This window comes from Anser cygnoides, chromosome 2 (genome assembly GCF_040182565.1).
Source record: "Anser cygnoides isolate HZ-2024a breed goose chromosome 2, Taihu_goose_T2T_genome, whole genome shotgun sequence".
NCBI lineage: Eukaryota > Metazoa > Chordata > Aves > Anseriformes > Anatidae > Anser > Anser cygnoides.
The window spans coordinates 13,034,130-13,054,337 of record NC_089874.1 but is presented as its reverse complement, the minus strand read 5'-3'; the positions used below and the strand labels follow the sequence as shown (position 1 = coordinate 13,054,337).

Sequence of the window (20,208 nt, the reverse complement as noted above, 5' to 3'; positions counted from 1 at the left end):
CATTCATTGCACCATCAGAACTGGTTGAAAAAAAAAAAAAAAAGAAAAAAAACAAGCAAGTAGGTTAAGGGAAGTAAAAGGACAGGAAATAAAGCATGAAGGTACAAGGTACCTGACATTACAAAATCAAGATTCTTCACTTGGGATGTGATTCATCTAAGCTAACCTCAGGCATCCACGTTTTGCCAGTCTTACTGGGATCTCTCTTATCATAGTTGCTGAGTGAAAAACATTTTAGGGCATGAGTCATCTGACTTAATGCAGACATCTAACTAACTTTATTATGCCATAAAAATACCTGTCACAAAGAAGGAAAATCATGTAACTAGCTCAAACATAGATGTCTCCACTATGGAAGTGTACGTATGGTCAGATGAATCCTCTCCACAGCATGAAAAATACCTGCACAGCATAGAATCAGAACTTGAACCCTTTCTTGTGTGAAAAGGATATATGCATTGTAGAATAGAGATGACTTTGGATATAACAGCTTTATTTTGTATAACTAAACCAACAAACAAATATTTAAGAAAAGCATGTTTATTTGTCAAAAGCTATAAAAAGTGTTCTGTTTTCATATAAAAATCTTTATTCTCTAGAACGAGGTTATTCCTATAAAAAATAAGAGTATTTTTTGTTTTGTTTTGTTTTCTGCTGAGCTTGTTCCATATTTTTTTCAGGGATATATTATTATGACATTTTTCAGATGTCAGTAGAGGTTTCAGGTATTTTCAGAATTAAGTACCAAATCTCTCATGTTAATCAAGGTCTGTGCCTTCACTCCTTCAGTTGATTTAAGAAGCTTGGCAGTTAGTCTTACAAAGGACAGAGTGTCAGAAATGCTGAGCACTGCAGTGATTAAAAAGAGTGGTAGCAATTCTTAGGACATCAAATAATACAACCAGAACATTATGTGACTAATAACACTACAGCTATTTTCAAAAAGCAGGTATGTTCACATCTCTTTTGTTTTCTCTTTACTTTTGCTTTCTTAAAAAATATTAAATATTAGTGTGTGTTTTTTTTCCTACTGCTATGAATATATGCCTTCTGCCCACTGCACAGAAATACCTCACCAATGTATGAATTCATTTTAAGTGGACTTTTTGTCCTGCCCTCACCCTTTCTGACAATATTTTTATTAAAATGTTTTACACATAAAAAGAACAGATAAGACAGAAAAAATGCCCTCAAAATATTGGTTTATTATCACAAACATTTTATATACATATATACATGTTCTGCTGTTTAATATTTTTACATTGAACTATTATTAAATATTTTGTAATCATAAGCAGAGAGGTGATGATGTCTTTCCTTCATGTATCCCCCTACTCACAATTAATACTAGTAAAATCTAGAGAGACAGACTTGTCAAGAAGTAAAGTGAGAGGAAGCAGGAAAATAAGAGAGAGTAGGAGAAAATCCAGGCATTTGAATTACTTCTTGGAATTTGTTTTGCAGTGATAATATATAATAGATAATAAATTGTAACTATTGTGCACACATGCTCATAAACATACAGTATGTAATCTATTCCTTTAGAGAAAGAGTATGTGTGTGAATATATGTACACTTTCCTACATAATTTTATATAAACTATAACAGTATCATCATATTTACAGCAATTTTTATAATCTATGGTTGTTAACTCTGGCAGGTTTCTCAGTAAAAATTATTTATAAGCCTACAGCAAATGTAGGGCTATGTTCAATTCATTTTACCCATTACAGGTAGCTAAATAGGTTACATGAGTTCACACTGCAGTTAGTGGGGAGAGAGGGAAAGAGAGAGAGAGAGGTGTTTCCAGTAAGTGATTCATATCATCCAAAGAGACACATGAAAAATAGATGGGGTGAATTGCTTCTGTCTGTAACTTTGCTAGCTGTGGATTCACTTGAAGGTGTCTGCATTTAGGTGAGTGATTTAACACTAATGAGTCATTGAGATGATAGATATATTAATGAAAAATAAATACTTTCTTTATACAAGATTATATGTTTCTTTTAGGTAATCCTGTGTTTCACACAGTTATTTTAATGTTACAGCTGCCTGTGCTTTGGGCACTATCACCATAGTAACTAACTAACTGTTAAACCAAGAGTTCAAAAGTCAAGAAAGAGATTTTCCAATACCATAGTTTACAAACAATTCTGTCTCTTTAGAGCCACAGTTGAGACAGTCAGCAGTTTTCATGCTTTCCTTATTAAAAAAAAAAAAAAAAAAGAGGGAGAGAGAGAGTTAAAACCTACTTTTCAAGTACAAATTTACTCAGATTACTTGCTTCCAGAATAAGAAACTTTGCTGCAGAAAAGTCTTCAAATATGGTACAGTTACACATTATTTATACTTGTAGTTCTCTGACTTTCTTGGGGTAGAAATAATTCCAGTGACTGAAGGTGACCCTCACACTTACTAACAATTTAACTGTTTTCTCTCTATAAATATTTCTGATTCGACTGTTTTTTCCCAACTGTATTAGTTGTTTCTTAACTGTTTTCAATTTAGTTGTGATTTTTTTGAGTGTTTAGTGATTTTGGAGGTCCCAGCATACTGAGTTCATTTAGAGATTTCTCTGAGGCTTCTGATTTTCAGGAAGAGCTGAATAAATCACAAGTCATAGATTAAGTGTTGCTCGAGTGTATTCTATAGGTTGTTCGTGACTTGCTTGCAATGAGAAATGGATAATTTGGATAAATCATGCAGTGTTTTTTGGCACCTCTGTCTAGGGATGTTTTGCTTCCTGTAGAAGCTTATGAAAGTGTAAATCTTCTGACCCTAGGTTGTGTAGCTTGATTTGAATACATCACTCATAAGCCTTCAGGCTGGGGCTTTATATATGTGATTCATGTTTTCTACATTAATAGGATACCTATCCAGAGCTGCCACATGCTTACCTCTTTTTCCATGCAGACTTAGCATGCAAGATTGTACACCTGGCCATTAAGTACATCTGCTTTGAAACTATTTATCATGATGCTCAGAAGACTAGGCGTACACATGGCATCTTTGTTTCCAGGTGAGAAGAAATACGATTCATGTATTTGCAGAAAATGCACTTGTAAGGGAACTGCCTACAGCTCCCGTTCTCACACATGTGATATATGTATTTGTCACCCTGACCTTTCAGGATCCTGTTCAAATGGATCAACACAGGATGTAGCATAGGCTTTTAGCTTTGGGAGTCATCACATTAATTCTAGGCCAGCATCTGCATGACATCCATGGCACGACCACAAACAAAGTGACTCTACTTAAGGATTCCAGTGCCCCTTCCTGCAGTAACCAGCTGGGTCTGCCAGCATCCACTGCATTGGATCCTGAGGGCTCCACACTGTTTTCTTTTACTTATTCAGTTACACAGGGATGAATTAACACAGAATGAGTTTTACAGCACAGTTAAACTTCCACAATGTCTAAAGTGCTATTATATATTTAAAGCTAGAAAATTCTCAAACTGTTGTCTAAATGACAGGGACTCAAGCACTTGAGATGAGCAAGCAATGCAATCCAGAGAAAGATAAGGAATGTTAGTGGTTTTGAGGTACTTTATCCCATTTGTTGAAAATAAATGAATGAATAGATTAATCAATACAATTTAACTTTTTTTTACTCTAACTGTGCTAAAGTTAAATGATAGATACTTCTTTATGTACACACATTTCTATTTTATTATCTGTTTAACTGGTCATCAGCAGTACTGTTATTTAATGAGAATGAATTATCAGTTGTCTTCCCTTTAAAGATGTAGCCTGCTGTTATCTTTTACCTTCTATTTGAAAACATGGATCTCATAGTTCACATTCTTCTTTTGTAAGTTACTCTTACCGTGCTGTAACAGAGAATTCAATAAACAAATTAGAGATTAATAAATTATACTAGAGTTTTCAAAAGCGCCTAAAGAAGGTGGGTGTTGCTTTCTTGGGAAAGCAAAGAAGACATGGCTGTCTAATTCTTCTAGTCTCTGCTGAGAGCTCAAATTCTGATTTTCTAAACAGGAAACCTTAAGAAACTTTAACAGGAAAATGTTCTGCAAGCCTGCCATTTTAACCATAGTTGAGCCTATGAGCATCTGGATTAGAATCCTGAGGTATGTAACAAGAAACCTTCAGCCAAAATTTGAATCAAACAATCTCCACAGCACTCTATACCTGACTCTGCTAAGCATGGAGGGGGACCCACCATACACAGGAAAGCACCTTGTCTCTTGTTCACTGATGTACATACACAGCACAGAAATCTTTCAAAGGAGCATGATGGCTGGATAAAGGTCAGCAGTCCTAAAAAGACCACAAATACTATTAAATCAGTTTGGCTTCAGAGAAGACACATCACCCTATCAAAATTTCAGCTCAAGCAGCTCTAATTGGGTTTGCTGGCAATGTATGAGGCCAGGTTCCCAGATTTAGCAAAATTCACTGTATGTACTTGCTTAAATTTAAATCAGCAATAAGACTTGATACTGTGGAGGGCTGGGTTCTTTCTTCTGGCCATATGTTTTCAGTTAGGGTTGAACTTTTCTCCTCCTTGTGATGAAGTCCTAAAACATCTTGCTGTGGCAGTAAATTTTGCAATCTGCTTATTAAAGGAGCATGTAGACATTCTATATGATCTGAGCACTCCTCTTATTAAAGTTGTCATTTGTTGACAAATGGGCCACAATTATAGTATTTGTAAGAACATTACATGTTCATTGTGCTGACATGCCTAATTACATAATTTTATATATATATATATATTACTAAGCAAATCAGAGGGAATAGTAATGGTGGATTTGGATAAGCAAATAAGAAAATCGAAGTGACTTTATTTAAATGATAATGGTAGAATGTGCATTATGAATAACTATTAGGTAATGAAATATATTTATTTGATTTTTGTGGTACAAAGCAGACCTCATACTGAGATGCAAATGGCTCAAGGCCATTTCACAACATAAAATAGCTATCCAGATTAGGGGAGGAGACCTGCAGGATTCTGGGTTGGCATCCAACCAACTCAATACAGACGTCTTTTATTTGTCTAAAGAAACAGAGCTACAATTGTTCATTTATATAATCCTCCACTTACTGTCTTGAGGTTTTTGCACTCAAACAAGAAGATATTAGGAAGTGGTTCTCATAACCAAAAGTAAAAACAAAGAAGAAAGGTCTGATGTCTGGATTTAAAAACACCTTCACACAATACATTTTTATGGCTTGTGGAGATACTGGCCTTAGACAAACTTCAGAAGCCTTTGTTTCCTGAGGATATCTCAGAAATAACAACAAACACGGAAGTCCTGCTGTAAATATTGGGGGATCAATGTGTGTAACCACATTAACTAAGACTCGGGTTCTATTCTTGGCTACACCATTATGAATCCAGAGCTATTCCATTAATCTCAACTTCAGATGAAGGAAGAAAACAGCTTTGGAGTCTGGTACAGTATAAAACATGGACTCACTGTTGCCTTCTACAAAAGACAATATATGCTCTTGGTACAGAGACATAATTTGCCATAGTGATGATGGGAGACTGCTCCAAGCAAATGTTGAGTGTAATTTGCAGAAGTTAGTTAATTTTAAGTAATATTTGTGTGTGTGTGTGTGTGTGTGTGTGTAATTAGTGCAAAGTACTCAGATGTCTTCTTGCTGGAAAGCCAATACAGTATCTAAAAAAATGATCTAACAGTTCCTGTGCCATTCAATTGGTGTATGAAATCAATGTTGCAAAGATTTTCTAGACAACTGCAAGAGCTATGAGCTAAATTAAGTTCTGAAAATGCACCTGAGCCAGCTTCCACAGCAGTCAGTGAGAACTTCATTAGTAAAATTGCCAGAAATGGTATTGGGTTATATGGTCTCAAAAATTTGATGGGGACATCTGCATGAGGCTTTGTTTGTTTCTTTTTTGAATGGATCTTTGAGAATAACAGATCTCAGATTTGCAAAAGCCTGAGCAAACAGGTGGGTTTTACATTTAGCTTTTTGTGTGGCAAGTAATCACTCTTGTTTCTTCACAGCAGCAGGAAAGTGATGTAAGATTTGTCTGATCCAGCTAAATGAATATACTGTTTTATTTCTATAATAAACCATTTTATTTCTATAATAACCCATGATAACTATTTTCCCTAAGAAGCCATTTTTTTAAGTAGTTTCAGGATCATATTTCAGACATATTACTCATTTACATGTTTTTAAAGTATGTTTAAAATATATTTTCTTAAATGGCTTAAAATTTGACTAGTCATTGCCTATGAAAAAAATAATAAATCAGTATGAAGTAAGGTTTTCACTTGAACAGTATGAAATTTAGATATTATAAGTATCAATATCCATGAAGCCACTACTATGTCAACAGTATATTACTATATGAAGGGTGACATTACCACCGTAGAACTAATATATTTATATATATATATGTATATATATATATATATTGCTGGAAGCAGTTCAGGTATTTTTGCTCTATTTGCACAATACAAAAATAGCCTAAATACATTTTTAATGTAATCAGCTGAATTCCGTAAATCCAAATTGTGTGCTAACTGCTCATGCTGATTAGTGTGAAATATTAATTTGCACTAATCAGCCTGAGGCAAGGGAAGCATAATAAACTTGACACATACATTTCACGCTTTACTGTGTTGGAACTGTTTTACAGCACAGTCCCTGTAAACAGTGTTGGTGCTGTTAGTTATGTCACAGGGTCCGTATATTCAAGGTGTGCTTGGAAAAATTTCCTTAGCTGATGCTTCAGCTAGCTCAGTGTTTTGAAAACCCTGGTCTTTCAGAACTGATGGTCTGCACCAGCTAAATGTTGTCAGAAGCATTTGTCTCTGCAATGAGCCGGAGCATCTGATTCCTGCCCTAGCAGTTTCATGACTAACTCATTTACATTCACATTCCCTCTGCTCTCCATGTACCAGGGTGCAATTAGGTTCCACAAGCCAATGGCTTCATGATTCCCTTTACCTGAAACACATGCATTTACAAAAATATAATGTTAGGCCTAACGAAATAGGCCAGCTACTAAGCAAACACAAAAGAGCACCAACATGTCAGGTTTTATATATTGTGTTTGAGGGTCACTCTTTGCACTCCCATCTCAGTCTTTTGCAAAATAGAGCTTTCAATTCCTGCTTTCATGGGTTAGCATTACCCACAATCTGATTTAGCAAGCACACCCTCCCCAGACACTATGTTATGCCATAAATCCATCATGAAATGTGATAAGCACGGTCTCCTTATCTCTAATACATGACTTAACATGTAGTACCTTAGATGCTGTGAAAGTGAGAACCTAAGTAAAGGCTGGAGGGGAAATGAAATCTATTATGTGATTTAAGACAATCGTGTGCATGAGTGAGAAGGGATAATCAGTGCAGGTAAACTTGTTGTTCACCACTGCCTGGTCATCCATGTTGTCTGTTTACTGCTGTCTGTACATAGCTCTGTCAGGTTCTGGCTGGGGTCACAACCCTGCAGAGCACAAAGGATAGACATGAATGAAAAGTGTGGTGAAAGTTACCATTTGGTTGAACTGAAAGATTGCAAAATTGAAAAATTTTTATCTTCCTCTTAATGATAAATTACCCCAGGAGACACCCATGTGTATGCTGTGTTCACTGTTGTTGTTTTTTTTCTTTGGTTGGTTAGTTGGTTGGTTGGTTGGTTGGTTGTTTTAATTTCCTTTCAGAGAGGTGTTACAAGTGAGATATAAAATGTGAGTCACCTAGCTTGTCACAAAGAAAGGGGCATCTCCTGTGTTGTACCAACAGTTAACATGGAAAAGTTTGAAATTGTGGTGTGATACGTTTGTGTATGATGAATATAATCTAATAAAACAATGGAATTATCTCGTATGTTCAGGGCAGGCAAAGCTAAGCGTGTTGCTGAGCAAAGAATGCATTGCTGAGCACAAAGCAAAGTACTCATGACAAGCTCATCGATCCCAAAGAAACCAGCAACTGCCATTTACACGTAACCAGACATACTTTTTTTTTTTAAGAGATATTATATGCTCAACAATACCAATTTGATTAGTTATTAATGCTTCGTAGAAGCATATGGAATTTTTCTTTTATAAAAACATAAAAGGTGAATTTGAAACTTGAAACAGGTTGACAGTGTCAGTTCTAATAGTAAATGGCCACATACATCAAGGGCCACATGAAAAATGTACGGCATTCATTGATTGTCTTTAGCTTTGAACAATATCTTTAGACTTGGAACAAATTTCATTCTTAGTTTCCTTTCCCCATCTCTGAAGATTTTCTTTGTGTATACATCAAAGGAAATTAAAAAAAAAAAAAAGTAATTGTAATTGGACGTGTACAGATGCTCAGTTTGGGATATATTTTTAACTTTTAATGGTCTGCAAACAGACTCCAAAACTCTCTTAAATATCTTTGATGCAACCATTTATCTATGTATTTCACTCCACTATACTGAACTATAAAGTATCTAATCAAAAAGTGAAGCCAGTGTTTTATCAGGTATGTTTAACCTGAACAAACACAACTCCATTCTTTCATTTTTCACAACTCTGTCAAGTTTTATAAATTAAATATAGTGTGGCAAAGTCATCTGCATGGATGCAGATTTAAGAATACTAGATATTGCTACTTTTATCTCTTCTCTCACAAGAACATTCCACTTAAGTCCTTGACAGCTGGATGAAATGGAAAAGGAAAAAAGAGGGAGGGAGGGAGGGAGGGAGGGAGGAAGGAAGGAAGGAAGGAAGGAAGGAAGGAAGGAAGGAAGGAAGGAAGACAGATCATGGCCCTTAAATGCATTTTTACCTCTGCACTGGGGAGAATTCCATTTTTGGAAAAATGTAACATTTTAGTCCTGACCACTCATAACTCATTATATATTCTCAATAACTGCATTCCTCTGTCAGAATTCATTTGTGTGATTACATCTAGAGAAACTTTAATTCTGTTTGTGGTTTCAACTTAACACATCTCTATATTCTCCCTTTTTAATTCTGACTTTTTCATCAACTAAACATTTTCTTTCTTTGCAAGTATTCCATCTCATTTTATCTTTTTCTTCCTCTTTTAATAAGAGCCAACGAGAACTCATCTGAACAGAATTTCAAGACTTAACTTTACAACAAGACTCTTCTCTAATGTTACACACATTTTTATTTACTAAATTAACATTAAGTGAGATAGAGAATATTCAGCAACTTAGAGTTTTAAGCTCTTTTATTTTTATTGCTATGGGAACAAAGCAACATATTAAGTTTTTCAGTTTGGGGTTTTAAGTTAGTGTGTTATATATAACAGTATATGCTCTTTTGATTTATTTAAGCATTTATACTCTTTATAGTCAAGGCAAAAGGTAAACAACATAACATACGCATTTTGTTAAAATACACAATTGAACCTTTTTCCTTAAATTTATTACTAGTCATAGGACTGACTTCATTGTTTTAGGTTCTGTACAAACACTTAGGAAGAGACAGCAATTACTCCAAAGCACTTGTAATCACACTTATCTGTAGTTAATTAATTAAATTAAATCAAGAAGAAATCATTGTGAAATAATTTAGCTGAATCCACCAAGGCTTTGCACCCTTTTAGCCTCATGTGTTTAAAAAGTAATTTTGTTTCACTGATGCAGATTGTGTTTAAAAATAAGATTTAATCATACAATACAATAAGGCTCCTGCAAACCTCCACATTTGTACATAACATACATTAGAGGAAGAACATGGGTCACTATACAGAAATGGGTGCCTAAGTCTTCAATCATTTAAACATCTTGTCTAAAGAAGGCAACTCAAGTTCAAAGCAGAGAACAATGGAAAGAATCCCAAAACAGGAAGTATCTGTTACAGGCATTAGAGATGCAGTAGATGATCCAGGTGCAGTCACATACTGACCAGGAAAGCATATTAGGCTTTGTTGCACAGAATAACAAATCCCCAAAGCATTCAGCTTGATATGCAGCTGCAGACTACAAGACAAACAAAAATTATTCCAGCAATAAAAAAATACAATAGAAATCAAAGGATATAGTTCTGCTTCTAAAAATAACACTACTCATTAGACTTCACCTAACAGGCAATACGCGGTCTACTTACCATGATTTAGAGATGATGTGAATATAAACTACACCAGTGCCTGAAGGCATGCAGTGTTTGGCAGGAGGGATATAAATTTTGGTGTTTATTAGCACCAGAATTAAAGAATAAAGGACTGAGAATGTAATGAGCCAATATAATTATTTCTTAAATGTCTCCATTTTGTGGAAAGATTGTTATAGAGTGCACAACAGTGACTAGGAGAAAAATAAGTTCATGTAACAAAAATGAAAGAGGAAGACACAGTTTACCAGAAGGCTTCCAAGACTACTGGATCAATTGAATTTACACGTTGAAAAATGCACACACAAAGCCCTTTCCCCAAAAGCAGGATTAAGATCTTGCTCAACCTTTTGCCTAGTTAAGAGCAGTCCCCTTTCACCAAAGAAAGTCAATCAAGCAGCTTCTCACATATGGTGAAAAAATCTGTTTTGGGAAGTGGGGATCCAAAATCATAAGGGAATGAGCTGGAGGAAGGGTGATGAGAGAGCACCCTGAATCCCCACTCTGTGGTGAGGGATCCAGCAGCCACAGGGAAGTTGGTGGCTCAGGGGGATAAGCAGCTGTGGGGCTGCCAGCCAAGCACACCCCTGTATGCCAGGAGTAGGTCTAAACACACAGCCCTGCTTCATTTCCTCCTCTTGAATTCTCAGAATTCTCAGAACACTAGTGATGGCTTCATGCCATACCATCCTCTGTAAGCCAAAAAAAAAAAAAATGCAGTACATGTGCATTGACTGTCACCAGGGTTGCAGAAGTGGAAGGATTTTCTTCTGATGCAGTGATGAAGTCTGTCTATGTAAACATTTTCCTCCAAACTAGAGACTGGTTGGACAAAACAAACTCTAGCAAAGTAATCACAAGGCTGTTTCCAATAGATAGGGAAAATAAAACATGGAAAATATTACTGGAAACAGAAAAAAAAAAATCACAAAAATTCAGCTACAATCTAGCTTTTTTCTCTGAAAAGGCAAATGAAAGCCTTTTCTGTTGGATTGACCTGATCCTCTTGTGAGAGGGGTTGAGTCAGACATAATGCAAGAGCAATGCCAGATTATCATTGTCATATGAGAAGCTGCCTTTCCCTCTGTGACTGGTCATTATGAGCCAAAATTCATCAAAAGACTGAGTGAGTTTGAAGTTTGCCACAGCTGGAATAAAAATATCACACAAGGTTTCAAAAACAGCAGCCTATATATAGATAGGTTCCTAAATAAGTATAACCTGTTTTCAAAAATGTGCTGTTCTGTCAGCTCCCATATGAGAATCAGACCAAATCCTTCATTGCTTCAGCAGGGATTCTGTAAGCCAAGTAAAAGCAGCAGCTTTTGAGAACTTCATCTCTGCTTTGATTTCAGTAGCTTTTCCCTTTCAAGTTAAGCTCTTCAAATTCAGTCTATGAATACAGTAAGTGTACATTCACAAATAGGTACACAGGAGGAAGATCAGTTTATGAGTTATCTGTCAATAAATATCTCCTACCACAAAGGCTTACCTGCTCTAGCCAAACTAAGTGGGGATCTGAGAGTTGTGCTTATCTCAGGCTGTGTCCCATCTCACCTTGTCTAGAAAGCAGCGGGGGGAAAGATACCCAAGCACCAGATTTACCAGAGCAGTTTTGGCAGATGAAGAAGCTCTTCCTCATTTCTATAGTGATTTGCAGACATTACATTAAACAAGTTGAAAAGTAGAGAAAATGGATAACAAATGCTCATAAAGCCCAAGCAATCACCCAACTTTTTGAACTGCAGTGTAAGTTTTGATTAATGCACTGAAACCAGCAGTGTTAGTTCTAACACAAGAAATGGTGCTTGTGATCTTGCAAGATGCCGAATGGCCTCAACTCTGTCTTCAGACCACATTCTAGTAGTCAGTACGCTGAACCTGGTCTTGTATTATTTGGAAAACAGGAAATGAAAAGGAAATTTCAGAGAGAGGATTTCCTCAAGGAAGGGAGATTCTGAAGGGTGTGGAAGACAGATTCTTCAAGGACTGTTTGAGCTAGTGCCAAATTCAAGAAAATAGACATATTACTTTGAACTAAGAATGAAAATTAAAGTATAATTGATGTAGACGCCATTAATTACATGATAAAAGTTGAAATAATCAAACCTATTATAAACAAATTAAGTAATTACTGCTTATAACGCCAATGTCACTTCAAACAAGAAAAAGTACCTCATGCTTCAGCCTTAGGTTGTCTACGTATGCAGAATTAATTTCTAAATGATACACCAGATTGTCTTTACTGCATCATTAAATCCACTAGCTTTGTTGTGCACAAACACTGTATCTTTAGCTTTGAATAGAGGTTGCTTTTTTTACAACTGTGTCAGGAGTATTTTATTTCTCTAAAATATAATTTGTATTTGACTTCATTTACAAGATATAATATCAGTGGATGATGTCTTTTTAAACTAGCCAAATTTGATATTTCAACATAGTTCTGCAGTGAAGTTTCCATGCATAGAAATATAAAAGTGAGGGGTTCCCAAATCTACCTGCTTTCCCTCATCATTCAAGGTAAAGCTAGGACAGAGTTTACAGAACACAGAACTAACCCTTTAAAACATTTTATCAGCTCTTTAATGGTATTCACATTGTTTTGCTTTAGAATTCACTAGAAACTAATCAGGGCTCACAGCCAGGACTGAATGTTTGTATATGCATAGTAAATATAGTTATTTGTAACCCAGAACTACATGTGTATTTATATTGTTTCTGCTAGGCAGAGAACAGACACAATAGCATTTAATAGTGTCCATAATTTGAGACCTGTAATTCCAGTGAAGTCAATGGGTCCTCTTTGGAGCTTAGACTAAGATATGTGCTGGAATTACTTCAAACATGTTAAAAGAAAGCAATCTTAATATTTTAAAAGACATCATAATTTCTAAATTTAGAAAAAAATTACTCTAAGGGAAAATTATCCAGACAGAACATGCTCTTAAATACTTAAATGCAGGTTTATTTTTTGTAATTGTTGACTGACTTCTGGGAAGATACATCAATTACTAAAAATAGACCTAAAGTAATACATGTAGGAATAAATTTGACTTTCAATAGCAGTTTCATTTCCATAAAGACAGCACCATTCAGGGAATACACCTAAAATTAGGCAATTTATTTATGATTCCTTAAGCTGCATTTGCGTACTACAGTATCAGCTCTGTTTGCTCCTGTTAGTCAAAACTGCATGGTAATTTAGTATGATTTTGATGCATGAAGTGCAAAAGCCAAATTCAAGTTTTGGCACCTGGGAATTTTTCCTTCGGAGGTATTTATGTACCTTACTCTCCCTGAAATAAGTGGAATTCAGCAACTAAAAATGATCAAAAATGTGACTTCATGGCAAAAATGAATTACTTCTCTGGAGTGGTGAAAATGCACTAGTTAAGTTCATGAAAACAAACATGCACAGCAGTGGGTTTCCAGCACAAATGCAGAGGTGTAAACTGAATCAATACTTTTACCAGTTGTTAAATTTGCTTTATTTTGCTGGGTTTTGTTTTGTTTTAATCCAGACTTAATAATTCCAAGAATCATGGAAACACATAATAATTGGGGTTGGCATGGACCTCTGAAAATCACCAACGACCTACTCCAAGCAGGATTATCTACAGCAGGTTGCTCGGGATCACATCCAGTAAGATTCAGAATATCTACAAGGGGGGAGATTGTACAACTTTTCTGTGAAACTTACTCCAGTAGCGTTTGACACCCCCATCCCTTACAGTAAAATTTTCTTCCTTTGTATAAATGGAATTTCACTGGGAAGAGTCTGGCACTCTCTTCTTTATACCCTCCCAGAAGACATTTATACATAAGGATAAGATGACCTCTACCTCTCCAACAGTCTCAACTTTTTCAGACTCTCCTTGTACAACAGATGCACACCTTTGTGGGCCTGCACTGTACTTAGTCCAATATGTCCAGGTTTCTCTTGTACAGCTGAGAACAACACTGGACCAAGTTATCCAGGTTTTTCTCATCAGTGCTGAGCAGATGAGAAGGATCACTTCCCCTGACTTGCTGGTGATGCTCTAAATCCAGTACATAAGGCTGCCAGAGGGACCCATTATAGGCTCATGTTTAACATGGTGTCCACCAAGTCCACTAGGGTCTTTTTCACATGGGCTGCTTTCCGGTTGGTCAGCTCCCAGCCTGTCCTGATGCATGAGGTTATTCCTTCCTAGGTGCAGGACGTTGTATTTCTCTTGGTTGAACTTCGTTAGGTTCTTGTTTTCCAATGTCTAGGTCACAGCCACCTAGTATATCAGCCACTCCCAGTTAGGTACCATCTTTGTATCAGTGCTGAGTGTGCTCTATCTCAACATCCTTCTCTCTGTGACCGCAATGGAACTGTAGCCCTGCAACTGCATGCAGACGTCTAATTCATATTGTTTGTTTGTCCATTCTGTATATTGATTTTGCAGAGTGTTCCACCTCCATAATGTTCCATTCCTGGCAATTCTTTATTTGTGTGCATGCAGGTGGGTTAAATTGCTTTCTGCCCTGTTCTGTTGATTTTGAAGTCTCTCTTCTCCACAACAGCCTGTACCTTTTGTTTCCTGTCCCGCTTAGAATCATAGAATAATAGAATGGTTTGAGTTGGAAGGGACCTTAAAGGTCATCTAAGTCCAACTCCCCTGCCATGGGCAGGGACACCTCCCACTAGACCAGGTTGCACAAAGCCCCATTCAGCCAGGCTTTGAACACTTCCAGGGATCGGGCATCCACAGCTTCTCTAGGCAACCTGTTCCAGTGCCTCACCATCCTCATAGAATTTCTTCTGAATAGCTAATCTAAACCTACCCTTTTTAGTTTAAAACCATTATGCCTTGTCCTATCACTACACTTCCTTACAAAGAGTCCCTCCCCAGCTTTTCTGTAGGCCCCCTTTAGGTCCTGGAAGGCTGCTATAAGGTCTCCCCAGAGCCTTCTCTTCTCCAGGCTGAACAACCACAACTCCCTCAGCCTGTCTTCATAAGAGAAGTATTTCCATCCTTTGATCATCTTTTGGACTCGTCCTAATACATCCATGTCCTTCTTGTGCTGGGGACCCAAGAGATGAATGTAGCACTACAAGCAGGGTCTCACAAGAACAGAGTAAAGGGGTAGAATCACCTCCCTTGACGTGCTGGCCACTCTGCTTTTGATGGAGCCCAGGGTACAGCTGGCTTTCTGGGCTGCAAGTGCACGTTTCTGGCTCATGTTGAGCTTTTCATTCACCAACACCCCCAGGTCCTTCTCCTCAGGGCTGCTCTCAATCCATTCTCCACCCAGTCTGTATTTGTGCTTGGGATTGCTCTGACCCAGGTGTAGGACCTTGCACTTGGCCTTGTTGAACCTCATGAGCCCACCTCTCAAGCCTGTTCAGATTCCTCTGGATGGCATCCCTTCCCTCCAGCATGTCAACCGCACCACACAGCTTGGTGTCATCAGCAAACTTGCTGAGGGTGCACTCAATCCCACTGTCCATGTCACCAAAAAAAAAAAAAAAACGTTAAACAGCACCAGTCCCAATACTGACCCCTGAGGAACACCGCTCATTACTGATCTCCACTTGGACATCGAGCCATTGATCACTACTCTTTGAGTGCCACCATCCAGCCAATTCCCTACCCACCGAGTGGTCTATCCATCAAATCCACATCTCTCCAATTTAGAGACAAGGATATCATGGTGGACAGTGTCAAATGCTTTGCACAAGTCCAGGTAGGTGATGTCAGTTGCTCTTCCCCTATCTACCAATGTTGTAACCCCACTGTAGAAGGCCACCAAATTTGTCAGGCATGATCTGCCCTTAGTGAGCCCTGTTAGCTGTCACCAATCACCTCCTTATTTTCCATGTGCCTTAGCACAGTTTCCAGGAGGATCTGCTCCACGATCTTGCCAGGGATAGAGGTGAAACTAACTGACCTGTAGTTCTTCATTTTTTTCCCCTTTTTAAAAATGGGGGTTATGTTTCCCCTCTTCCAGTCAGTGGGAACTTCACCATACTGCCAAGACTCCTCGCATATGAGATGATTGTGGATTAACATCTCCCTCCCACATTTCTCCAAATTTCAAACCCTTTGCAGGTCAAGTTTAAAACTGTTCTGCAGGTCAGCTGGCCTGCTGGCAAAGATGCTCTTGCCCTATTTGATCAGGTGGATCCTATATCTTCCTAGAAGTTCTTAGTCCTTGAAGAGGGATGTGGCTTTATAAAACGAATCTCTGCCACCGACACCAGCTGTGCAACCAGTTGTTGACTCTCAGGGTCTACCTACAACAGATGTGCATGAATAATCTCACAGTAATGATACTGCTTAATCATAATACTGTTTTATGGAATAGGCAGTTGGGGCTGATCCCCACTCTGAAGCAGACCTTGGTGATGTGATTCTTAATACACAATTCTGGGCTGAATTCACTGTGGTTGTAACAGAAAGTCAGTCTATACAAGTAGAGATTTGCCATGTAGATTTTGATGTGCTTGCCTACTATGGAGGAAAAAACTGTTCCTGGAGATTCTTTACAGAATTGAGACAATATATATACAGAGTGGTTTCGTGAATATCTGGTGAGAATTTTTAAAAATAAAAAAATCTTGATTTGTCAAGTACTTAATCTCCAACACAAAAATTTCATAAAGAAGTCAAAACCCAACCTGACTGTAACTTTGTCCATTTTAAAAAGAAATCCTGATCCCAAACTTTTTAAACTAGTTTTAAAACTTTTTTTAACTAGTTTCATCTCTGCTAATTATTGTGAATTTATTGTTATTACTAATATTAATATTGTTCCTAATCTGAATGTAGTTGAAATGATGAAACAGCTGTAGAACTTCAAAATACTTTCAGCCATTATCATGTTATCAAAGTTTTTGCAAGCAGTTTCTCTTTCTCTTTGTGGCTACTCATTTATTGGGAATAAATAAGCAGCAGTAAATTCCCAAATGCCAGTGTTTCACTAGAAATAACAATTACTCAATGCCTAGTAATATGCATTTCAAAAGTGTTTGGTGTTCTCTCAATATTCATTGATTACTGTTATCAGCTCAACAAATTAAAATGCATCAATAGGTATGAGAAGATATAGGATTTGTCATACTGTTTGAAATCCTGGTTATAGAGAAACCATTGATTTTGCCACTGACTTTAAAAGAATGTCAATTCAATGATCCTTCAAGTCAGGTGTTGAGTCTCTGTCAGTGGTCAATGAGTGATGGTTTCTTTTCCTTAGAAAGGAAAAGAAAAAGAACAATGTTCATTTATTTTGGTTTCAGTAAGATTCTGGCTTTCACTGTTCTTCCCATAACCTTCAGATGAACTAAGTACTGATATTTGCCTGGAGTATTCCTAAGTGATCTTAGATACCACTGCTACTTCATGACATAGTGTAAAATATCTGTATCATGTATCCAATTAGTGGGGGAAGCAGCCTACCCTAAAGCAAAGAATTTAGCAAAGAATATGATGAAATACACATTCTGCTGTATTTCTTCTGCCAGTTGACCAGTCGACCTTGGAACAGTTAGCTTGCCTTTCTAACACAGATGCTTAAGAAAATGTTTCCATCCCATGGAACCCTAGGCAATGTAAAAAGCATTCCTTTCCCGCAAAGAGGTGAAACCAATGCCTTTCAGTGTTGTGCTGCAAGTCCTAAATGATCACAATACGCTGATGGGAAGGGCATTAACTGGTAATAAACACAAGTTCAAGATGCATTTTAATCACTTAAGCAAACATCCAGCAAATGAAACTGAAATAGGTTTGAGATTTTTTAAAAACCTAGACTGGGATTCATCTTTTCTGAATGTCACTGAGACATCTAATCAACTGGTCTACTCACTTTAGGAAGCCTTTACAGCCAATGTAGACTGAGTCAGGGAAGTCTAAGTCTGACTTGTCACAATTCAAAAACCCTATAAATATCCACTTTTCTGTTTTCAAAGAAGACTGAGGATGGCTTGCTTAAATGTGCATGTGTATATCAGAGGTGTTTGGGTTAAAATTCCATGAGATACAAGTGAATAAAGTCCAAGCTTCTTGTCTAAATTGGTCAGTTTAGCAAACAACATAAATCATCGGCTGTTCAAACAAAAGCCCCAAACGTTTGGTGCACACTGGTGCACCTTTGGTAATCACACTGGGATATGTCTCTTGCAATCAATAGACAAGTTTTGTTTAGAGAAATCTACACTGCTTAAGCTTTTTTTTTTTTTTAATGGAAAATTCCTGCCATGCGTGCCTCTATATTCCATTGTAAACTAGGAATAGTGGTTGCAGTTCTCTGGAATATTACGAGATCAAAAGTGTGTAAGAAGAATTAAAACAGTATTATGGTTCTTAAGTTCTCTTAGAATCAGTAAAGTCAGGTAGCAAACATAAAATTAGAAATTAAGTGCCATTGCACATCTGGGCTTAAATAAAGGAAGAAAAAAAATCTATTTCAGTCAAGCCTGAGTTTCAGTCCTGAAAAATGTCATATTACTCTTTCAACATAAGCCTGGAATCCTCATGGGTATTTTTGGCTAGTTCATGTATTATGCTGCTGTCTGGCTGAGTTTACATATGAACATATTGGTTTTCTCTTCTCCCTTCTCCTGCATCTCTCCCTCTCCAATATAAACAGCATGGAAGTATCAGCACTTCCATGCAGAAAAGAAACAGAAAGAAAGAGGCCTTAGGAGTGGGCCAGCTCCTGGCTCATGCATAGGGAAAATCTTTTTGGTTTCTGACCAGATGCTCTAGAAACATCTACTTTTCATTTCAGGCTTTTCTGTGACAAAAACAAGCTCTTTCTGAGTCTATTAAATCATTTCAATTTGAGGTCACTGACTAGTTACATTTTTCAAGTGCCCTGTATTGTCAGCCTTGTTCATCTCAGGAGATGTTAAAAGTAAACATTTACTTTTACCTGGTGTCTCTTGTGGATACCAGTCAAATGTTTAATAAAAGAAGTAGATTTGTGTGAGTGTGGCAACTTTTTTTTTTTTTTTTTTCTCCAGGAAATGCGGGTGTATGGTTAGATTCACTTAACTGCAGGGCATTTTAATCAAACCACATCGTTGTTATTTTAATGTACGTCTCACTGTGGCAGTATGTAAAGGATCTAGTCAGTCTCATTTTACATGGATCTATGAATGAGTTGTGCTTTATCTAAATTTCACCATCTAGAAACTGGGATCTAATTTAGTGCTTAAAACAACCCCTTAATTTTCCTTTAATGAATGAAGTTTCACCAAATTGTTATCACAAGACTTTGACACCTCCAGAAGAAAAGTTAATATAAGCTTACCTTATATTCTGTTTAGGGCTATCGCCTATCTGCTGACAGAAGGCAAAGAAGATGAAGCTAAGTGAAAGTCAGTAGTTACTTGGAAGCATGAGGAACGAGTCCCTCTCCCTCTTAAGTGCCTAAGGAAAGCAGGAGCTATGAAGCAACTGGAGAAATGGTGCAATAGTAGGCATGTCTCAGGCCATCAAACCCGGTTCCCAGAGCTGGGTAGCTGCAAAAGAGAAATATTCCAAACCTCAGATAGGCTAATACAAATAATGTTTCTCTTCTTGCTCAGGTGAAAGAGCTCCAGGGACAGGTGCTTTTCTGAAGAGTAATGTCAGAATTCTCCATGTAAATTAATAGGTCCACGATCTATTCCTTGAAGAGAACACTAGAAAGTAGACCTGTGAATTTATCTTCCACTTCCCTTAAGAGAAAATATAAAACTTAGGGTTGCATAGTTTCCCTGTAAGCAAAAATGAAAGAGTAGTGCCTTTATCCCACACCTCCCACCCCACCTCCAAAAAATCATGGTAAATCTTTGCTGCAAGGTGAAAACATACAAAGGTCATGTAAGGCTAACATCAACTTCTGTTGGTTTGGGGTGATTTTTTCATTACCTTGGGTTTGTGTCTGTATGTTTTATCATTACTATTATTTAAATGGGGAAAAAAAAAAAAAGGTTTTTTTTTTTTTTTCATAACACATAAGAGTAGACATGGAAAAAAAAAGTCTGACAGGTGTCTATGCTGTTGAGGCACAAATATTCCTCTCTGAAGATACACTAATACAACTATCTCTAAATAATCATGAGACTATATAGTGAACAAAGTCAGTCTTCATTTTATTTATCTCTGAGCTGAC

The 20,208-nt window shown here is 37.1% G+C and overlaps 2 long non-coding RNA genes across 4 annotated transcripts in view; one reads left to right on the top strand and one right to left on the bottom strand.

The window, feature by feature from the left end:
- Nucleotides 1-20,208, bottom strand: part of LOC125179956 (uncharacterized) — a 69,777-nt gene that overhangs the window by 6,852 nt on the left and 42,717 nt on the right. The window contains exon 2 of one of the 2 annotated variants that reach the window (XR_010829066.1): nt 3,770-3,832. The exons of the other annotated variant lie outside the window; for it this stretch is intronic. This is a non-coding gene — a long non-coding RNA (uncharacterized lncRNA). The remainder of the gene's footprint in view (nt 1-3,769; nt 3,833-20,208) is intronic. 2 annotated transcript variants of the gene reach the window in all.
- The window catches only part of LOC136790004 (uncharacterized), a 66,823-nt gene continuing 48,397 nt past the window's right edge, over nt 1,783-20,208 (top strand). Inside the window, exons 1-3 of one of the 2 annotated variants that reach the window (XR_010829068.1) lie at nt 1,783-1,917; nt 2,914-3,019; nt 3,999-4,156. This is a non-coding gene — a long non-coding RNA (uncharacterized lncRNA). Of the gene's footprint in view, nt 1,918-2,913; nt 3,020-3,998; nt 4,157-20,208 lie in introns of those variants that run through there. The other variant, XR_010829069.1, reaches the window with a different exon arrangement.